Source organism: Cottoperca gobio, chromosome 24, assembly GCF_900634415.1.
Source record: "Cottoperca gobio chromosome 24, fCotGob3.1, whole genome shotgun sequence".
Taxonomy (NCBI): Eukaryota; Metazoa; Chordata; class Actinopteri; order Perciformes; family Bovichtidae; genus Cottoperca; species Cottoperca gobio.
Genome location: NC_041378.1, coordinates 7402456 through 7418552, shown reverse-complemented (window position 1 = coordinate 7418552; position 16097 = coordinate 7402456). Strand labels below are relative to the sequence as shown.

The following is a 16097-nucleotide window of genomic DNA, read 5'->3' as shown; positions in this document are numbered from 1 at the left end:
GAACTAAATAATTGTTATGCGCTACATTTTGTAAGAGTAATGTTTAGGGATGCAAACTTTAAAAAAATGCACATAGTTATCAATAATTGACTAATTTAGTTTGCAAAATACATGATTCTTCCTTGACATGGACCATTTTACAGTATCACCTTGATAAATTGTTTATTTGGATAAACACAAGCAAATAATTAGATGAATAAATAAATACAGATATGTTCCATACTGTATAATCATTTCAGCTGTAGGAGTGTTAGCGTGGGCAGATGCCTTGACGTCACATGGAGAGTGTTTGTAACTGAAACAATTCGATAAAGAAAAGTAACAATGATAACGGGATTAAGCAACATTTAAAAACTGCTGCTCCTGCAAAAGATAAAAACTAATTCTGTGCAACTTGCAGGCTTTCTGGAGGAAACAAATTAAAGAGGACTGAACACACAGGTCACAGAAAACCAAGCCTAAACCCATATCGTGTAGAAACATAAAATGTATTGCCATGATCTCCTGAAAAGTCTTACTGTACATGGTTAAGGTGAAGTCAGGTCAGCAGTACCTTTTTTATGCGCCAGTGTGCTCACTTTTGATTGCCGCTTTTAAAATTCTGTTACTGAAATATAATTACAGTGAAGTCGAACATCGGATCAATCATAAATGTAAGGCCGTACTAACACGACATATCACATGACCTTTCATGTACACTGGGTATGTGCGTGCCAGGAATTGTCGCAAATCGCTCAATTAATAGCTTGCCTTAAAGGCGTGTAGGCAGTAGTAGCATTATAACATTTAGAATGGAACTGCACAACACCTGCTAGCATAAACAAGACCTGTAATTTGTTATCCATGAAAGCACCTCTGGCTACGTGGTTGGAGCATGACCAATCAGAGAAGGGTACGTCGTGACTGATGAGACCCAATCAGGATGCGAACGTTGGCGTCTGCGCCATAGTTTTCCATTCGTGTGGATGTATCCTCAGTGTAGCAGTATCTGAGGGTGGACGTTCTTATTGACAGTGAGGTGGAGTAGATGCACAGACAGGTTCAGGCTCACATTTTTAGAGCTCTGGTCAGTGTCACTGTATCTTGACCCTCTCGAAGCGTCTCTGGCCCGTCTGAGGTCATGAGACTGTTTCCATGTGTGTATGTGGCTGCCATAGAAACCATGGCGGCGTCTGATACGAGGACCTGTCCCGTATCTCGCCCTGTGGTAGAATTCACTCCTGAGCTCTTATGAAGTACTTTAGGGAAATATGCACTTTTAACACACACGCACACACACGCACACGCACACACACACGCAACAGATAGCTGGTGAATTTATGGCCCTGACTGATGTCCTACATTCTGGAGCAGTAGTTTAAGTTTAAGTTAATTATTTCTCTCAAAATGGAAAATTACAGTGCATAAAAACCAGATGGAGGCGAAACAAAACAGGAAGAATTCAGGAGCATTTCTAAAAGCAGGTCCTGTGAAAGCGACCAGTAGACAAAAACAGAAACTCGCCTGTCATGTGCCCTGTAAGAGGCATAAAATAACATTCTTTCCATGACCGTGTCAGTCTAGTCTTACAGACGGTCTGACTTTTGGACTGATTTTGAGAGGCTAGGCCTTTGCACCCAGACGCCTTCCCCAAATATCACTCAAAAAAAGTGCTGATTGCATGAATGCTCCTAATCAAACACCTCATTCACACCTCGCAACCCAAACTTTGCCCCTAAATATCTCACCCACAGAATGTTGTCTTTCAAACAAAACAACTTGCACAACCCCACTTCAGAGCCTTCTCTTACACAGCCCACAACTGTCCCCCAAATAAAGGCCTCTGTCTGGCTCTAAAGAGAAAACACAATCTGTCTGCAGAGAGAAAAACACTTTTCAAGAAGCCAGTGTTTTTCAGCATTCACAGAAAACGGCGTGGAAAACACATTTGCCTCGTCCCTTCACAATTTATTTTTCGTGATGTATAATCATTTCAGCTGTAGGAGTGTCGGCGTGATGAGATGCCTGGAAGTCACAGGGGGAATGTTTGTAACTGGGACAAGCCGATAAAGAAAAGTAGCAATGATTGTGGTGTCGGAGCACAGATACGAGGAAGAAAGATTATGTAAAAAGCCTTGAAATTGAGCAGAAAGTGCAGCAACATTATTGAGCTGGGGAAGGAGTCGCTGTTTTGGAAGTCTGGGGACTTGACGGCCTACTGTAACTGGGTTGTTTCTGCAGCAGGGGGGCTGCAGAGTGGTATGAGAAGGGGCCCTGTTTTCCATGTGCGCTGTTCATACTCTCAGTGTTCCTCTTCAGGCAGGCTGTCAGTATGTGGAACAGCCGTGGAGGGCCCTGGCTCAGGGCTTTCTGTTTTGGGTTTTTTCACAGAGCCGACAAAATTGCTGGGGTTTGAGCCGTAGCATCTGTTGCTTTGAGGGGGCCTGCTATTTATCAAACTGAAGCGGAGTCTGCTGGGAGCCCAAAGGGAAAGAAACATGGCTTACTATATAGGTTAAACCCCCCCCCCCCCCCTTCTTCTCCCCCTCTCTCTCTTTTACCCTCAGCCCTCTGTTGCCTCGTTCTCGCAGTCTGAACTGTTATTCAGAGATGTGTTTATGTGAAGGGAATAAATAAGGGGGTATAGGGTGGTACTGTTGGAGGGTGGGGGTTGAGGGGGGGAAATAAGAAGTATAGGATGTGACTTACAGTATTTCTGATGACCCTATAGTGTTATAGTAAAATCTATGAAAGGATTTACTTAAGAGTACACTTGGCACGCAATGTTGTTTTTCACAAGCATGTTGAAATAGTTGAGTACTAAAATGCGGCTTTGTCCTCAAGCTTTTTAGGAATCCACCAGCGCGTTCTTAGAAAGACTGCAGGATGAAAAAACACTGGATGGATCCCAGGCACCTCGGAGCAATACAAACGGTTTTTTGTTTTTGTGTCGTTCAGTACGGGCCACAGAAAAACACTTGCATAACAAGACATGTCATGTCAGTCACCCAATGCAGTAATTTCTCACCTTTTTTGACAATTTAACTGCTGACATACATTTACACACACACACACACACACACACACACACACACACACACACACACACACACACACACACACACACACAGGCATGAACTGCGCTGCTTCTCACTGAGACGACTAATGCGTCAGCCGGCCCTCAGACATGCCGTGAATCCTGCTCCGACCACATTGTTCTGAACTGTCCCATTGACAAAAACAACATCAACGATCAGGGGGGGGGGATTTGCTTCAAGGCGATGATGAAAACCCCGGAGGGAGGACTTGGACTGGGTGGACTGGGGTGTCAGGTAAACAGAAAGTGAGGTTACAGATCTAACTCGTGCACTTACATGTACAGTATTTCCTCCACGTCTATTGACTACACCATCAACGGTTCGCTTCTCTTTGTTCTTTTTACACCTTGTCCCACTTTCCCTGTTCTGTCACTTTCTCTTCTCCTTGCTTTTCTTTAATCTCTCTCTCTCTCTCTCTCTCTCTCTCTCTCTCTCTCTCTCTCTCTCTCTCTCTCTCTCTCTCTCTCTCTCTTCACTGTGATGTAACTCTCTCTAACAAACATGTATTCTTGAAGGAGGTGCACTATGCGCGCACACAGAGGCTCCATTCATACAAAGTTGTTTTCAGGGCTTTACATCTTTTTACACAAGAGCACAAATAGCTCACATGTCTCTCCCGCATCTGCCGGCCCGCCACAGCCAATAAGTCCTTTATTTATGTAAGATGAGTCTTGTTATGGGTTTAGCCACCCCAAAACATGTCTTCTGACACGCTACAGAAAATAGAAGAGGGAGAAAATACTGGCCTCCATTAACATAGGCTGAGACAAGCAAAGAATATAAACAGTTTTTCACAGTGCACACACAGTAGGCTCGAGGCTCTTGCTCCTCCCTCTCTCTCTCTCTCTCTCTCTCTCTCTCTCTCTCTCTCTCTCTCTCTCTCTCTCTCTCTCTTCTCTCTCTCTCTCTCTCTCTCTCTCTCTCTCTCTCTCTCTCTCTCTCTCTATTCTGCATACATACACATACACATTCTCTCCAATCAAATGTTCACGCTGAGAGGCAGCAACTGGTCAACAGGATATGAAACCCTCCCTTCTGCTTTTCTTTCTTCTCTTCTTCATCTCAGAATTGACCTTTCCCCTACTTTTGCCTTTTCCTACTAAAGCTCACTCTCACTCTCTGCCATGTTTGTGGTTTACCCAAGTTTGTTCGGCTGACTTTTTCAGCCTGTGGCATTCATTTCAAACACGACCGAAAGCAATACCCTTCCGTGCGTTTTTCACTCAGAGCATCTGGGTCTTGTAAACTTTCCATTTCTGCGCCGTAACTCCGTGCAGACTTGCAGATAATCAGTGTCCAGCTCATTTGCTTTATGGGTTACGTGGCTGAGTCATTCCCATGTACTTGGTGAAAGGTGTTCGCTCAGAGACAGAGACCACTCTGCTGAGCCTCACCCCTCCCTCCTCCCTCCTGACTGGTGTTAGTGGAAGGGAAGATGACCATCTGCTGCCCCAGTTGCCCAGTGACTGGACAACAGCCTTCCCTTATGGCACAGTTCCACTGTCCATTGTCTGCTTGAGACACTGTGTGTGTGTGTGTGTGTGTGTGTGCAAACTAGTACATTTAACATATGTGAGAGGGATTGTGTACTTTCCTTTTATGTGTGAGTGTGTAAATTTGTCCTAATCTGTCTCTGTGTGTGCGCCTCTGTGCCGTTAATGTGTGTGTCTACCTCAAAGAGAGCCAAGTATTGTGTGAAGCTTTCCTGTGGGGGTCCTGTAGAGAACGCAGCCTCACCCAGCAGGACGGTGCTCTGCACGGTGCGAGCTGACTCGGCCTTACAGTCGGGTTAGTGTAGGGTCAGAGATTTCTAAGGCTATAGGCCAAAACTTTGCTCCGGTGCATCAAAAGAATAGATTTCCTCTCTAGACGTGTGTGCATGATCGCACACTTGCAGACACAGAAAACAACACACACACATCCATGCACACTGTTGTTATGAATCTCATCATTAGCCTTCATGAACACGTTGGGAAAACTAGTGTGTAGGAGGTGGGGAAATCTGAAACTGTCACAGGAAAAACTGCACTCGGAGACCTCCGCCACGGACAATCATTTGTGTATTCAGACTGTCAAGAAAGACAGGTCATTTAAAATGAATATCAGCGAGTACTGATTAGTGACTGGGTTGACCATCTTTACTCAGAAGCCCAACTTGGCCATGCTGGTATAACACAGGGCTTTCTCTGTGGCATTTGGGGTCTCTGCAGGATGTGAACATACGGCGCAGCAGGTGAGGACACAGTCATGTTTTGTATTACCAAAACATAAACAACACGGAAATGTCTGCTGTGGCTAACCCAACATCGGAAATAAACAGCACTTTAAGTGATATTGAAACCCAATCCGGTCTGTGTAGAGAAAGAAATACACCCACTCAGCTAATGCATCTTTATCTTCGTCACCTCAGGAAGTTAACACACTGTGCTTATTATTCTTCTCTTTTTTCTTCATTTGAATACGAGCGCGAGAGTCAGTTTAACTTTTCTGATCACACATTTGTCTCAGGCTGTATTTGGTGATTTGAAAGTGTTGTTTGATACTTTTCTCACCTTCTGTTTCCATTTCTATCTTGTCTCTTATCCCGTCTCCTTCCTGTTGCACGCTCTGTCTCTCTCTGTCTCTCTCTGTCTCTCTCTGTCTCTCTCTCTCTCTCTCTCTCTCTCTCTCTCTCTCTCTCTCTCTCTCTCTCTCTCTCTCTCTCTCTCTCTCTCTCTGATGTGGGACTGTACTGAGCTCAGTTACTCATTATTCCCCAATCCAGTGCTGTCAGTTAGCTGCCTGCTCTTCTCCTACTCGCCTTGGCAGGGGAACAGCAGCAATCTAAGAGCCGTGCTCATGATGCTGAACTTTTGCTCACAGACATTTAGTGAGAAAAACAAGCCCGTGGCCATGTTTTTCTTTTTTCTTCTTGCTTAGCTGAAAGAATCTTGTGATCACATCCAGCTAAAGTTTTTTCAATGGTGCTTAAAGCTCATACCACATAGACACTCGTTTATGGGTGACAAAATTTACGAGGAGTTGTGTGTGTGTGTGTGTGTGTGTGTGTGTGTGTGTTTAATACCTTTTTAACCCTGAACTCAGCCTTTATTGCAGAATAATATACTGTAGATTGAGAATAGAGGTTGACACATGTTCTTGAGGAAAGCAGGGGGATCTGGGAGATTTTCGGATTGTGGCTAAGCCATGCTGCTTTGATATTTAGGTGTGTGTGCTAGTGTGGGAAACCTGACAGAAATCTGATTTGGCAGAGCCATTATCCCCTTTAGACTTCAACACACCACGCTGTGGCTGCCACTAATCCCATAATGGGCTGACTTTGCACTGAAGCTGCACAAATACTGTTCCCCTTGGTGAAATCTGTGACAGTGGGATTGTTTCTGTTAATGCTCCCCATGTATGTGCTCTGCATTACAGTGTGTGCATTAGTTGGGTGTAGTGTGTGTGTGCCTCCTCAGGTGAGTGGGCACAGATAGGTAATCTAGTGTACAGAGTCATCGATTTTCCCGCTGCACAGGAAGTGGCTGGTTATTGATTCTCAGGGACAATGATGTCACTCCAGACGGTGTGGGGTGTTTGCTTATCCATGATAAGGTACGAGGCGCTTTCTCTCCGCACACTGGTCAAATAATCCTCTCCCTCTGTCCTCTTTACCTTTTATCACTCTTCTCTCATCACTCTTTCCACCCTCCATCTTTTCATTCATTGTGAATGCCCTCTTTAACCCCCAACATCCATTATGTGTGACATAATCACTGATGAGGGATGTCACCGATAAAAGTCATGCATTTGGCTAGATTGGTCGTCTAAAAAGTTATGATTAGTGTCAAATATGAACTACACAAATGTTTTCTTTGCTAGTAAGTATGAGTTCATGCATTTGAATTTAGATCACTTGTTTGATACATTTGCACATTTATTTAGTCAAAGTATGGAATTTCACATAATCAGCAGCATTTAAGCTCCACAGTCTTTGAGACGCATTTTTTCCATCTTTTTTTAGTTTAAAAGGCCTTATTTTTTGTCACAACCCTGTTGCATTGCTTTACATTTCTTCCCTGTTGGGTGCATACTTTACTTCATCATGATGATCGTATCCTTTTTCTTCCTCTTTTCAAAATGATGTGGATACTCACAACTTTCCGACATTACTCCAGTCACGCCACAGTGCAAATTTAGCTGAGTTAGCTAAACCGTGTGCTATTACTGCCTATCAACTTATTCATAGATTCACTATTTTTTTTTATCAAACCTGACACTAATAGGAACACCGTCACTTAACACAATGGCGTCTACCTATTTGAGTTATGTAGGGGAAAAAAGTACGACGAATACAAATCTTAAAAGTAACAACTTTCTGATTTTAAAAACAGAAATGTATTTGTTGCATGAATTGACAACTGACTAATGTTATGCACACCTCAGCAATACAATCAGCTAATGCTGCACTGGACAGAAGCCATCTTATCTCCTGATTTATATCTGACACTTCAAAGTTAGAGAGATATTTGAATCAGACTTGAGTCCACAAGGGGAATGATATGGCCGTTGGTTTGTTCTTTTCTTGGTCCCACAGGCCTGTTATTGATTAACCACAGAGCAAATATGTCCAACACTACCTGTGGCATGAGCCAGAGGACCACACACACACACACACACACACACACACACACACACACACACACACACACACACACACACACACACACACACACACACACACACACACACACACACACACGCACTTCTGTCAGGGTTATGAGGTCCATGGAGAGTTTGTATAAAAGTGAAGAACAAGTATACACACAAGCGCAGTACATTTTTAAAGGGATAGTTCAAATTAAAAGTTCAAGATGGATTTATTGATAAATAACCCCAAAGAACTGATATTGTGAGAATAACTACGAACACTCTCTAAAGAGTCTGGGCTTTGGATAATGATATAATAATATTTTCTTCTCATCCTGCAGCTTTAATGTACATCCAGCAAATGCAGCATGTAAACATGATAAATGCAAACCTGTACAATATTTGTGAATATAGCTATATTATATGCTAATAAAAACAATTTTCTCCCTAAAAAGATTACTTAACAGGTGAGAGTTTGCAAAAGCTGCTAAACTTAGATTTTATTATTATAATGATTTTATTATTTTACAGTTTTTAAACATTTCAATAGGTATTTTCTGTGAGACACGGGAGTAACATGCATTACATGCACTGTTTGTGTAGAATATATTTTAGGCCAAGAACATAATGTGCCTCGCATTTTCTTCATTTTTCTATTGTTGTCTTGTTGCACAAACACATGATCTCATGTCATGTGCTTGTGTTTGAGGAACTCACTGGGAGTAATCTGACAACATGCATGTACATGTACTATTTTACAGTTTGTTTATGTTGCTTCTGTTTGCACACATTAAGTCTGCTGGTTTATTTTCTGTATGTCATCTTGGACCTCTGCTTGAAGTTTAATTTGTGGTGCAAAGTCCAAAGCTGTAATCTGTACACTTTTATGACAGTTGTAGGCCTACAGTTTATTAGAAGGTACATACTGTATACTGTTATTCAGACTTCTTCTATTGACCTTTTATTGGCCCGGTCGATTCAGAGCTCACCCAGGAGAGTGAAACTATTAAACAGGTGGTGCTTGGAGGAAAAACAGCCCATGTTGCCTCACAACTCTGCATTTAAAGAGTTTGTTAGCCTTTCTAAAACCACGAAACCCAAGAGCAGAAGTGTAAGGAATGGATTTAACTGTGTGTGTATCTGCTCTAATGTAAGATGTGGCTATCTAACTTACCTCCTACATTTGTAACCCAGCGTTACCTCCAAAGCTGAGGAGCATTTCATACTACATTGGTTTATAGGGTTACACATTCTCAACTGGAAACGGGTCCTTGATGTAGAGTGTAAGGTAGCATCAGCAGGTTTGTCCTGCTCTTAATTGGATTTGGGGAAGTTTACACTCCAGCAGCTCCGGCCAAACTCGTTATCAAGATAGCAGTAGTTTGCCAAGCACACGGGTTAGTCCTAACCCTCAAAGCCTTTTCTCTTGTAGAGTTCCAAGTTTAGAAAAATGAACAATAAAGCCTAACTTACAACCTCCGTCTTGCTTGTCCAAATATGTAAACTTAGCATTCAGTTATGTTGGAACAAAAATAACAGTCTAATCTTACATGTTTCCTTATCACACTTAATAATACTGTATCTTACTGGCTGTACTTTGCAATACGAGAACAATGCTGCTCCTTTGTTTCCATGTCTGCTTCATGGATCATCAACTGCTCTGGATGTTGATTTATTTACCTGCAGCTTTATCTTTATATAATGTGTGTAGCCATCAAGTCCATATTTAAGATCTGTTAACAGGATTGTCGTTGTGGAACGAGTCAAACATTAAAAAGTCAGCCAGAGACGACATTTGTAACAAAATTATGGAGCTAACGTTAGCTTAATTAGCTAGCTAGCTACAGCTGATGAAATCGGGCCTGCTTTTGTCTACCTGAAATCAAGGAGACATTGTTTCATGAAATTACTTTCAGAGGGTTAAATTTGACACAATGGTTAATTGCATAAGGTGCAAAGTCGTAGCAAAAGTAAATAAGAAATAATAACTTCACTGACATAAACCTGTTTAATCTCCTTTAAATTCAACATAATGTGGAGGAGATTCAAGTCCCAATGGGGAAATAGTAATCAGTAATATTTAACTATTTACAAAGGAAGTGAAAATATTAATTGAATACCCTTTTTACTATTTCAATTAGGATTTCCACTGTTACTCTTTGTCTTCTGTCTTCTGTCTCCACTGTTTAAAGTCATACGAAACATCACCGTCTTAAAATAATCTCGAAAATTATTGAAAATGTTTAATGACGGCAGGTGAGGAGGACAGCGACCAAGGTGATTGAGTTTCCACCTAATCAAACCGACATTTCATAAACGATTAAACATTAATGGGGCAGTGGACGTGATGTCGCACTCAAATGAGGTTCTGCCAGCTATTTTGTTCTGCCATTCAGTACCGGGGCTCATTGCCTATTGATGAAGTAATAGGACACGGCCAAAATGTTTCTGAGGGCAACGATTAGGCCATATCACTTCCTCCCCCACTAAAGTACAGCAGTATCACATCCACTCTAAACTTTGCAATCAAAATATATTCCGGTGAAGGTTACAGATTGAGAGGATAGATGGTGGAAAAAGAGAAGTGAAACTGGCGTCAACAAAAGAACATAAGAGCAAAGTTTCTAATCTTTGCTGCAGCCTCAATGATGTCATTTATCAGACTTTATCAGGGTTTCTGTCTACTCTCCAAGCTGATATACCTCAGACTGGTTCGCTGCTCTCAGGACTGTCAACGCTTCTTCTTCTGTTATATAAAAAGAGTTAATCGACTCGCCTGTTTGAAATGATAAAACTCTGCTGGGCTCAACAGTTCATCAAGCTTTTATTGCCTTTTGATTCAGTGGCTGATGAGCCAAACCAGCCACTTTGATTACGAGCCGGAGCGCCGTCTGCTGTAAAGCTGCTGCCGTGAACTTGTTGTTTATTGGTGTTTTTGGGAATGAATCACCTCTGTTCTGTATTCTCACAGAGACAGGTGAAGGGTTGGTTCTTTTGTGCTGGGTTTACAGTGGCCATTAAGAATTACAGGGTGATGATCAACAACTTTTTGGCCAGCCTCCCAGTGAGATGAGTCATTTTCTGCTCAGTCAGCAGAGCCGAGGTCTTGTCAGAGAGAGAAAAAAAAAACAGCTGTGCATGCCAGGAGGCACGCTGCAGCGTCAGAGCAGAGGGGCTGTTTTCTTTGGGGCTGTTAGAGTCCTAATGCTGTTGTAAGGTCAGCTTTGTTCGTCCCATGTTTTTGGATAACAGTAGACCGTCTTCAGTATCTGAAACCTTTGCAAAACTCGGATACAAGTTTTGCCTTTTGAACTTTGGCCAGCACCTCTGGACTGTTATCTCCTGTGTTTCCCATCACTAAACCTTATAAAGAGGGGGAGTCAAAGGACAGTTGGGGTTGTTGTTAGAGTAATAGAGAGAATATCGAGAGAAAAGAGGACAGGCTAACCAAAACGGAGAGTATTTCATTGATTTTGTGGTGACTGTGTCATAACAAGCTAAAGATAGCAGGGGAAGGGTTTGGTATTTTCTGTTTTTCTATGGGACCTTTTCTGTTGGAGCCTGTTGTATTGTGACAGCTGCCCTCTCCCTGTAATAATAACATCCCCGGGAACTCACTCTTCCTCACGTGCACACAGGGGTTGCAGGCCAACGCCTTTTCTCCTGTATTGTAGCCCAATGTACATGCATATTATTTAGAGAATTGTGTATGTGCATGTGCATGTTTACACCTGGCAGTATAGAGCCATAAAAGACAGGTTATCCTTTGTCCCAGATACCTCGATCTGGAGGTCTTTTTTTTTTCTCTTTTCTGTGTGCTCCCTGAGGTCTCCGAGGTTCCTCTGCGTTTCATAGAATCCAGGGAACGCTGCTTCCTCTCAGTGTTGGTGTGCGCTGGTCCAGGACCCGCTGGCTTGGGGGGGGCACGCCTCTCCTCTCAGGAAAGCCGGCGCTTGGCGAGACTGCTCCACTCTGATAGCCTGCCAGAAAACACACAGATCAGAGAAGAGGCGACTGGGGAAAAAAGGGACCAAGAGTTGCTCAAAGAAGGCCAAAAGGCAACTCTAGTCCAGATAATTCCCACATTGACTCAACTGTGGCTCATAAATCTCGGCATCAGATGAAAATTAAGATTACACATCTCACCCTCACTTCTCACTCTGAAGTTTATGTTCAACAGGTTTTGACAACTTAGCACCAGTTTCAGAGTTTTTTTTTTGTAATGCTGTGCAAGATGAGAGAAAAGGTCTGCAGGTTTGGTCAGGTAAGGGTTAACCCTCCAGTCTGCTCAGTTAAATGCTCTGTGAACAGGCTCGAGAGCTGTGTTTGAAGAGTGGGGTGGGGGATACCCTCTTAGTCTGCAGTTTTCTGTCTTTGTGCACACATTTAAAACTATCTATAGTATTTAAAAGTATTGATTTACTGTTAAAAACAGTCACAGCAGGATTGAGAGTTTATCTGTTTACTTTGAGAAAAGAAGTTGCTTTTCCCAGTTGCTGTTGCGAGCCTGTGTTTGCTGTGCAGTTAGGAGACTTTTGTTTTTCTACTTTTTGCCGCAGAAACTCAAACAGACAAAAGTTACTACAAATACATCTGTAAACTCTATGAAACAAACCAGATTAGTTTGTTCAGTGAACTTCATACCTCGGCAAAACTTTTTTTTCTGTTTTCCTTTTCTTTCTTTTTTTGAGAGAAACAAGAGAGGCAGAGAAGATTGGTTCCTGTAACTGTTGTTCTGCCCCGTGATTGGTGGAAGCCTGTTGCTAGGCTTATGTCAGTGTTCGAGAGTTTTCTGCTTCCTCTCCTCTGTGCACTGATAGGTTGGGCTTGAACTGCTCTGGTGGACTCCTGCCACTTGTTGAACATCCCCACAGTTTTTGTGGTTCCCCTCGCGACTTACTGCATGAGAAAACACAGCAGCCGCACCGCTGAAGCACATATGTGCAGAGTTTACGTCTGGCACAGCTTCCTCTCCCTGTTTTTTTTAATCTTATTAACTTTTATCATCCTCTTTATTGGTTTAAGCCTGTTGTTAATTCTTAATTCTGCCCTACACTCATAAAGAAAAAACAACCGCTTTTGTGAGCATCTGAGAAAGTAGCTGCAATACTTTCTTACTTATAAAAAGTTAAGTAAACTGATTCTTGTTATAGACGGTTGGATCTTAATGAAACAGCGACTTTGCTTTAAAACTGCTAATTGTTTGTTCCAGTTTTAGTATCCACCCATCATACCTCTTTCTACAGTAATCCTCATAACACGGCTGTGAAATGTTAGAGCAGCATGCAAACGTTTGCACGTCTGTGTACTTCACTAAACCCTCAGCATCACCTATTGGACTTGCTACACTTAACATGACTTTTCTGTGGTGTATATTTCACGATACTATGTTTTGATTGTGAAACAACGACTCACAGAGAGAGTAGATTTGAAGGCTGTAGGCTGAGACGGAGACGGTGGTCAGCTTGGATTTAAGGTGGACAAAATGGATTCTTTAATTCCAATAAGTGAGAAAGAAAAAACATGTGCAAAGGTGTGCAGCACAACACAATGTGTCCGAATACACATTCATCCTACACAGGCTAATGCTGGCATGTGAAAGAAAGGTAGGCTTTAGGTTTCTATGGCCACTGGTTCACGCTTTAAAGCAAGCCTATGTAACTTTTTCTGAACACCACAAGAAGTAATTATGGTATAATGATGAATGCTATGATATAGTTTTTTAGCACAAGCAGAGAAGAGTCACAAAAACATTTGTGAAAGACAGATTGTGTTATTTATTTTTTCCAAAATTACGTAACAAACTATTTTTGTTAATGGGAATATTTATACAGTTAATTTTAGTGTAAGACTTGTGGAAACATGTCCATTGTTCAGGCCTTTCCTCCAACAGATCACTATCTGATGAGAGACACACTGTTAAAACTAATCTGTGATGATTCCTGTTGTTTCTAGGAGCTTTTCCTCCGCCATAACTAATCTTCCTAATGTTGTTCTATCACACACACACACACACACACACACACACACACACACACACACACACACACACACACACACACACACACACACACACATCCAGGTTTCACTGTGGATTAGTGGCCAATCCTGTAGCTAAAAGGTCACTGGTTTATCTCCTGCAACAGCTAATGAATCTCTCAGACACCGCGTCGTCCTGTAAGTTTGAACGCGCAAGTAACAATGATCATAACAAGCATGCTTGGAGCGGTTCGGATCATTTCATTACATCGATTAGCCGTTTAAGAACGACACTGTAGGCGACATCAAATAAGTGAGACGCTTAAAGATGTCGGTCTTCAGACACCTGCATTGTGGTTTTTATATGTCACACTGTGTTCTGAAACATCTCAGACGACACCGCAAAGTCTTCCAGGTTGTAATACAAGCCAGGATGTAATGTGTTGAAGTCTCGAGTCAAATATTTTGCTATATGTTTTCTTAAATTGTATCAACTCCAGAGACATAAAGTCCAAGTGTGCAGACAGTTTCAACACAGGGATTGGAACTGGATGTATACTTGGACAAAACCTTAACTCAAGGGTCACTTACAAGCTTTTCCTGGAGCTTTCTGAACCTTTCAGAGAATACAATATCATATTATATGTATGTTTAGTGTTTTGATGACAAATCTGTCAATACACAAGCTTCTTATAAATCCATGTAACCTGTTTACAAGGTTTGCTTTTGCACAATTCAGCTCTGAGTACCAACTTCAAACATGCAACTTTTTGTCATTTGGACCAAAGACCAAAGTGAGCCTTGATCTAGGAAGGAGCAGATATGCCTGGATCACTGCACACACAGAGATACTTCTGATGTGAGTACAGTAAAGCCTACAGAGTAGTCAGTGCGTGCACTCTGACAATAGTGTTTGGCCCTGTCCGCGAGGCCGGACCCCCGAGCCTAAGCGCTTTTTATGTGAAAAGGTTTGGTGTGTCGTAAGCCCTAACGCTGACCAGCCTCTTCTGCAGCTTTGCTGAGCCATGGGGCTCCCAGCAGCCCTGGGAGTGCTGACTCCAGCCCTGGGAACATGTTTACCGCTGCCCCGCACCCCACCCTGTGGCATCAGGAGAGGGACCAGTGAGGGGAGGCGGGTGGTTGGCTCGATCCACACAATGAACCTGCTGAATACTGTGCTATCTAACTGTCAGTGTTGGGGACTTGCAGTCAGTTGCCAAACTGGCTGAGCAGGCTCTTGATCGTAGTGCACAGGGGCAGACATGACTTTTCTTGGCTCACCGTTACCGAATTTGTTTTTTATCGGGTTAGAAGTTCACACAAACACTTGTTGCCCACAGTTGTTTCAGCGAGGATGAACTTGGAAAATAGGTATCCCACAAAATGTGCAATCTTTTTTCTCTGAAAAGTCTTTTTGTTTTGTTTTGCTTAGCGTAGGAAACGTGTTATTTTGTTTTGCAACACAGAAACATATGTACACAGATGTGTGCGTGTGCGTGTGCGTGTGCGTGCGCACACACACTTGCCAATATGTGGATGCTTTTGTAATGTGGTTTCTGGCCAGCCACAGAGGAAACATCACTTGACTCTCATTTACATGAAATTATAACTGTTTATCTATTGTTTAACAGAAATTTCAAAAACAAGTAAACCGCTTCTGGTACAAATACTTTCCACATCCAGCTATTATATTACATGTAATATAAAATGTGCAGTACACAGTATTGTTTTCAGTACATCTCATCTGATATCATTCTAAGTAATTATTGACTTTCGCTACCGTGTGATAAACCAGTTAAACACTGTTCAATGAACGTGTTATTGCCAAGGTGGGAGAAACAAAGCCATAAGAGCGGCCTTCCTTGTCTCTGTTGTCTCCTGGCTTTGAAAGGACTCCTTCAGCTGGGCCTGATAGGTGGCTCACATTATCTGTGGTCTGATAGGCTGTGGTGCAAAACCACTAACTGAAGGGCTGTTGTTGTTGCAGCGGGTCCTGCAGCTATCCATCTCGCTGCGTGCTGATGCTGATCTTTGCACAGCAGACCTCTTCGTTCTTCTGCTGCTCACCAAGGACAGACCGGGCTCAGTTTAACACACACCCCACCCCCAAGTGCAGCAAGAAGCCAATAGGGGGACTTGCTGCTGCATGCAAGAGCTGGCTTTGAGTTGTTGTTGTTTTCACTGAATGCACATTACCCAGATGCACACACAGATACCACAAACATGCCAACAACATTTGGCAGCGTTACAGAAAACAATTTCTAGAAACCCTGCAGGATGGTTTCTCCCAACAATTATAATTATATATAATTGATTTGTGTATTGATTGGTGAGTGATTGGACTGGGAAATCCAGCAAGCAATCTCCTTGGATTGATGGCTGCCATTATTTGCCTTACAGAGTGCAATGCAT

At 42.5% G+C, this 16097-nt stretch overlaps 1 protein-coding gene across 1 annotated transcript in view; it reads left to right on the top strand.

Annotated features, from left to right (window-relative positions):
* The window catches only part of sesn1 (sestrin 1), a 50583-nt gene that overhangs the window by 28983 nt on the left and 5503 nt on the right, over positions 1-16097 (top strand). The window lies entirely within an intron of this gene.